The sequence below is a fragment of the Nematolebias whitei genome, chromosome 8, assembly GCF_014905685.2.
Source record: "Nematolebias whitei isolate Nwh7 chromosome 8, NemWhi1, whole genome shotgun sequence".
Lineage (NCBI taxonomy): Eukaryota > Metazoa > Chordata > Actinopteri > Cyprinodontiformes > Rivulidae > Nematolebias > Nematolebias whitei.
Window position 1 is genome coordinate 16,110,983 of NC_056505.1, and position 6,534 is coordinate 16,117,516.

The following is a 6,534-nucleotide window of genomic DNA, read 5'->3' on the forward strand; positions in this document are numbered from 1 at the left end:
ACTATCTATCTATCTATCTATCTATCTATCTATCTATCTATCTATCTATCTATCCATCTATCCATCTATCCATCTATGTATCTATGTATCCATGTATCCATGTATCCATGTATCCATCCGACCTTGTACCTGAAACCCCATCAAATCAAAAATCCTGTTATTTCTCATACTCACAATCTCTTTATTCACAGGCATCCCCCCCCCCCCCCCACCCACCCCCTCCCTTAATCACCACCCCCCCCCCCCCCCCCACACACACACACTCCCTTACTCACACACTCCGTCTCTCTCTCTCTCTCTCTCTGTCTCTGTCTCTCTCTCTCTCACTCTTTCTCAAACCCTCACACATGCTCACGCTCAGCTCTAAAGCAGCAGTAGCTTGTAAACTGGCTGCAGTCAGCAGTCGAGACTGGAAGAACGTAGAAAGAAATTGCCTCAACTGGATGGATCAGAACTCTGCTAATCTCACTGGACTGGGTCACATCGGACTGTTACCTTTTTTATTTTTAATTGTTTTTAGGGGGGCTGGCTAAGCCAAACATTTTATTTTAGAGTAAAAATAACAGGGCTGCTTTTGACTCTGAAAGACCGAATCCGTTGAACTCTTTGCTGGGCTCAAATTTTGCTGGACTGCGTGGAGTTCTCCTGCTGGCCCAGAGGAGGAAGGGCTAGAATGGAATTCCCTGCTTTTTTGCATCTCGCCCTCCCTCTCGCCTTCTTTCATCCTGTCTTCATCTTCTCCCTTGCAATTTCACCGCAGACATTCATTGTTGAGCAGACAAGGGAAGCAGCTATCTGTGCTTATTTCCTAGTAGGTCTGTTAAAGATGAAAAAATAAAACCCACAAATCCATCATCCGTTTGATTTCTTCTGCTTTTTGCGCAAAGGGAGGTGGCAGTGTGACAAATTACCAGCAGAGCTTTTTTTCTTACAATCCATCACCCAAAAGACATTTTTTCCCTTCAGATTTCTAAAGAGTGACTAAAAAGAAGCTTTTTAAAAAAAAGTCTCTTTTGACTGCCTTGACATCACTCATCTGGCTGCTGCTACTGGAGGCTGCAGTGGTGAAGCCGGGGTAGGCATGGCACAGCAGGGAGGCATGGGGGTGGCCCACCAGGACACCCTGGCTGTGCCCCCCATGCCCAAACACTCTGGCCTGAACGAAGACCTGGTGAAGATCTTGCGAGAGAACTTGCTGCAGCCCGAAAGGCCACGAGGACACCGGCGGTCCCCTTCCTCCATATCGCCCCGCCTGTCTCCACGCAACTCGCCGCGGTTGCTCCGCCGCATGTTGCTCAACAACAACATTCACAAACAGAGGCGCTTCACTGTTGCACATACATGGTGAGACTTCTGAGCTGCAAGTGTTCAGCATGTTGGCTGTGTACGTCGTGAAAGTCGCTACATGCGTTTGGGTTTTGTCAGACAAATTTTAGCCAAGGCTTCACGGTTATCAAATATGGAGTGCAGAGAAGGTAGCAGTGCAATAAGCTCTTTCTGTAATTAAACTTTGTTTGTAGTGTAACTTCAACCCTTTACTCTCTCAGCAATGGGAGAAGAATGTGTCAGCAAATATCCCATCTAGGTTCTTAATGTGAAATCTCCTTGGAAACCCTCTTTTCACCTTTAGATAATGAGTTTCTGCCATGCTATTCCTCACTGTGCAGCTTAATTTCTATTCCAGTGTCTCTCCCTTTCTCAACCTTTGTATCCATTGTCCACTCGTGTCTCTCTGCCTATCTCTGCTTTCCCTGCACATCATTCCTACACATTCTCTGCTTTTTTCCTCCATGTAGCCTGTATGCACGCAGGGATAAACATCTCAGTGTTTTTATTGGTGAGTGAAGGAAGCCTACTACATTTCCTCTCTCCAGCTGTGGTTGTCTCTCCACACCTGCCATGCCTGCAGTTTTTGACTATTAATTAGTCGTCTATTTTTGGCTGTCTATCAGCCTCTGTTGCATTCGCCCACACGTCATCCTCTCCCTTTGACTCATATCTGTTCTTCCCCGCATCTTTCTCCTCTTCCCAGTTCTCATTTTTTGTCCCTCCAACCAAGTTTCCTCCTTCCTCCCCATTCTTCTTTTCCCCCCGCCTACCATTTTTGTCTCCCTCTTTATTTTTTTACGACCCATCTCTTTTTCTCTTCCATCTTCATCCCACACACACACACACACACACACTCCTTTTCTCCATTTCATGTGCCCCACTTCCTCTGCCTGCTCTCTCCTTCATCAGAGACGCCTTCCTCCTGGCATCTGGATCAGGCATGATGTAATCCAAAAATTCACAAATTCCCAACAAATCAGGAATTCTCCATTCAGTTGTTTCAGCTGGGTGTTGAATCAAATTGTGTAACAGCTGCATTGGTCCACAGCACAAACTACAATAGTTTAATAATAAAGGCAGTGGAAATGTGATAAGATTCCTGGTGTTGTGTTAGCTTATCTAGCAGTGCAAGAGAGCAAAACGTGGATCTTTGCAGTGTAGTGAACTATAACAAGTAATCTAAATCAGCTGAAATTCCAGCTTAAATGCCCAAACAAAATCTGAAGTTGACAATAAATGTCTAAGTCTGCACAAGATTAAGTAAAAAAAAAAAGCGTTTACATCACCCAGGGATTGAAAATAGGACTCAAACTATGTTCTTTTTTTGAAGGAAATGCTTCAAATCAAAACTTCACCAGCCTTGTAAGTTCTTGTTTCTTTCTGTCTGTCAAGTAATTTAAATGCTGGGACTAAGAAGAAGACAATATCATATACATATACATATATGCATAATTACATGTACACAATAACATTAGCAGTTTTGGAAACACTTCCTGTTTATGTGCATTTATTTTCTTACATTTTAATAATTATACATGGCTATAGTTATAGAATGAAATCAGTTGTCAAATCAGATCATGTAAGACACCAAAACAGTTACACAGCCTGAAAGAGGAAGCTGTTTTACACAGCTCAGTATAAACCAACCCAGAAAGACTTTGATATGTTTTGTACTCATGGAAGCTCAGCCTTATTATTAGCTTAACTGTGTGGGGTGGATTGTTTGGATTTTCTGTGTCATTTCTAAGAAACATATGTTTAATAACAGATGTAATTTAAAACATCTGTTTTCAAAGTTTCAGTTGATCAGCATTTATTGGATAAAAAAGTAAAGTGGGAGCCATGAGAGCAATCCTCTCTTGCTGTGGAGCGTTGCTGTAACAGTTTATATGCTGATTGTATGACAACTTTATACTGTCAGAGGAGTTGGCTTCAATCAAACGAAACTAAAGTTTTTAAAGTAGAGTAAACATCCATGTACTTTCATTAAAAATTAGAGTCAATTATTATTATTTTTTAATTTATGTTATTGTTCAGTACTTTTTATTTTTTATTTTTTTTACTGTGATAGAAAACCTGAATTTTGTTGTTCATCTTTTGTTTTGGGCAGCACGGTGGCTCAGTTGTAGAGCTGTTGCCTCTCAGCGAACAGGTTACCCTGGTTCAAATCCCGGTCTGGGGGCCTTTCTGGGTGGAGTTTGCATGTTCTCTCCGTGCATGCGTAGGTTTTCTCCAGGTACTCCGGTTTCCTCCCACAGACCAATAACGTGCATGTTAGGCTGATTGGTGACTCTAAATTGTCTCTAGGTGTGAGTGAGAGTGAATGGTTGTTTGTCTCTATGTGTCCATGTGTTGGACTTGCGACCTGTCCAGGGTGTACCCCGCCCCTCACACAGTGATTGCTGGACATGAGCACCGGCGACCCCCGTGACCCAAAATGGAAGAAACGGGTAAAAGATAATGGATGGATGGTTATTTAAAAAGTCACTTATAATCTCTTTAAATTCTCATCGCACACACATTAATTTCCTAATGTTTCTAAGTCCAAAATTTGGTAAAAAGATTCATCTACTTTCTTACAACAAAAAGTTCATTGGTTAATGCAGTTTTACCTTCACCTGGTGGTCAAAAGCGTTTTATTTGCACTCGAGGTGGAAAAAGAAGATGCCAGATTTGATCTGCTTTTCTTTGATTAATTGCAGAAAGAATGACAAGAGATCTGGTTGAAAATGAGCAATAACAGTGGAAAGACCACTTAATCAGTGTGTGAGTTGGTCATGTACCTGTGTTGTCTCTTGACATTTGAAAAAAGGTAGCTGGCAGAATGTCACAGAGAGATGAGGTGAGTGTGGGAGGTTAGGAAGAAACTAGATCGTTCAGGGCATGGCGAGAGAAACGATTTGTAAAGCGAAACACCATGAAAAGGCAGTGTGCGGTGTGGATGTTGACAAGTGCGGTGTAATTCACTCCAATTACATCCTCATTGTTTTACAGCTGCAGGGAGTCACAGGACTGCTGTGGTGAAAGTCTGGTGACATACACATTCCTCAATGGCTCCACTCTACTCTTCATTAAGGAGAAAATCTTTCTCCATGGGCTGGTTGGTCTGATGTATGGCGATGCTCTGCTCAGCCCTCTGAAACCCATTCACAAATAGTTTTACTGTCTCCATGGGGATAGTTTGGCGCAATCATTTAGAAACTTAATTTGCTTCTTAGGTCATAAGCAACATCATTACATGCAATTATTTGTATTGACCCTTTTTTATTTGCAAGCGGTGTTTTGAAGAGAAAAGTTTTCCATGTTTTTTGCATCAACGTTTAGTCTCATTATTTGATGACATTTTACCCCATGCAATCCTTGTTTAAAAAATTGAAGCTATTTTGGACTTTTGGATAGCAATTTCCTTCTATCTCCTAAGCTTAAGAACTGCCTCTGACAGAAGGAGAGGTATTAATTTTAATTAATTTTTACGATGAAGAGCTTTCTGTAAAATGTTGTTATATTAAACATTTCAGACTAAGTTACTACCTTGTAAGCACAACAAAGCATTTGAAAACCTAATTTTCTTAGCATATAATATTGTACTTTATCACTGCATTATAAGTATCGACAACTATAGATAACTTAGTATGCTATATATAGTAACTTATCTATATATATACTGTAGTAACTTAGTTGGAAATGTTTAATATAACAACTCTAGATGAAATATATAGGTGAACAGATTTGCTCACTGTTTGGCAAGAAACTGGTCAGTGTTGCCTCTCTGTCACCCTTAATGAATGCATAATAAGCAGTTATTAATTATTTATAAAGTATTTATAGAGGAATTAATAACGTATCTATAACCAATTTGTTAGCATCTATAAGAGGAGCCTTATTGTAAAGTGGTACTAAAATATTCAGTCATTACAATGAACCAGATGACAGACAGTTAATTTATACTGAATATGTGCGATTTATTCCCCCAGAACGAGTGGCTGTTTTTGCAGTCAGTGCACACCAACATATGATCTTCTTCCTCACATTTGCTGCATAATACATGTGTTAATAGCCAGTATTGATTGTGAACATTCAGGAAGAGACGACGGAAAAACATATTTTCACTCGGCCAGCTATTGACCGCTCTCTCTTCTTTTCATCGGCACCTTGAATACAAAACCATGGCTGAATAGCGCGCTCTTACCCTAAAATAACACTCACGACTCTGATGTTTTATTCTCTCCAGCAGAATAAATCTAATATCATGTTTTCAACTTTCCTCCTCACTGACCCTGAGGTATTTTTAATGCTGTTGCACAATTGCGATTGCTCCTGTGTTGCATTGTAATGTCTGTTTATGTAAGAGGAAAAGTGGTGTTTCAGCGAGTGGAGAACTGGTGGCTCCAGCTGGCGGTGTTTACTCAAGTATTCTGACTGAGTGGTCCAATTGGGGGGAGTTTTTGTGGAATGGCTAAAGGTTAAGAAGAACTGGATGATGGATGGCTGGATGAATGATTGATGATTGATGGCTGGGTGGATGCAGGAAGGGTAGAATGGCATGCGATGGGTAGGGTGAAGGAGAGGGACTGTGTGGGAGTAGAGAACCTAAAGCTAAAACAGGGTGATGCTAATTTAAGCAGAACATGATTCTCTTCACTTTTCACATGGTTATATCATCGTTTCTGAGTGGTGTGTCTATACTGACACCTCTCCTGTTTATCTCTTGTTGATATTTGTTTATTCCATTTTATTTTTTCCTACCATTTGATAAATTCCCCAGGAAGGTGTTGGTCAAGTTCTCTGATTTGTTCTACAAAGTAGGTTTAAATTGTGATAAAAAAAACAACAGGATTGCTCAATAAAATGGATTTAAGAGGTTTGTTAGATCCTGAACTTGTACTAGCAGAGCACTGCAAACTGTGAGCTTCTCAACCTTCTGAGTCATTTTGCATGTAAAGTCAAAATGTTATTTTCAAAAACAGAAAATCTGGAGCTGTATTGAGTTCAATACTTCTATCTGATTTAAAGGGACTTCATGAAGCATCAAAGGCACTAACATCCATCTTAAATTTTAAAGTCTTTATTGCAAATCAAAGCCTATCAGATTTCTCATTGCCAGTAATGAAAATTTTAAGTTTTTTATATATATATATATATATATATATAATCAGAGCAGAGAATATATATATATATATATATATATATATATATATATATATA

General features: G+C 39.9%; 1 protein-coding gene across 1 annotated transcript in view; it reads left to right on the forward strand.

Annotated features, from left to right (window-relative positions):
- The window catches only part of pde4d (phosphodiesterase 4D, cAMP-specific), a 170,401-nt gene that overhangs the window by 55,737 nt on the left and 108,130 nt on the right, over positions 1–6,534 (forward strand). The gene's annotated exons all lie outside the window — the stretch shown is intronic.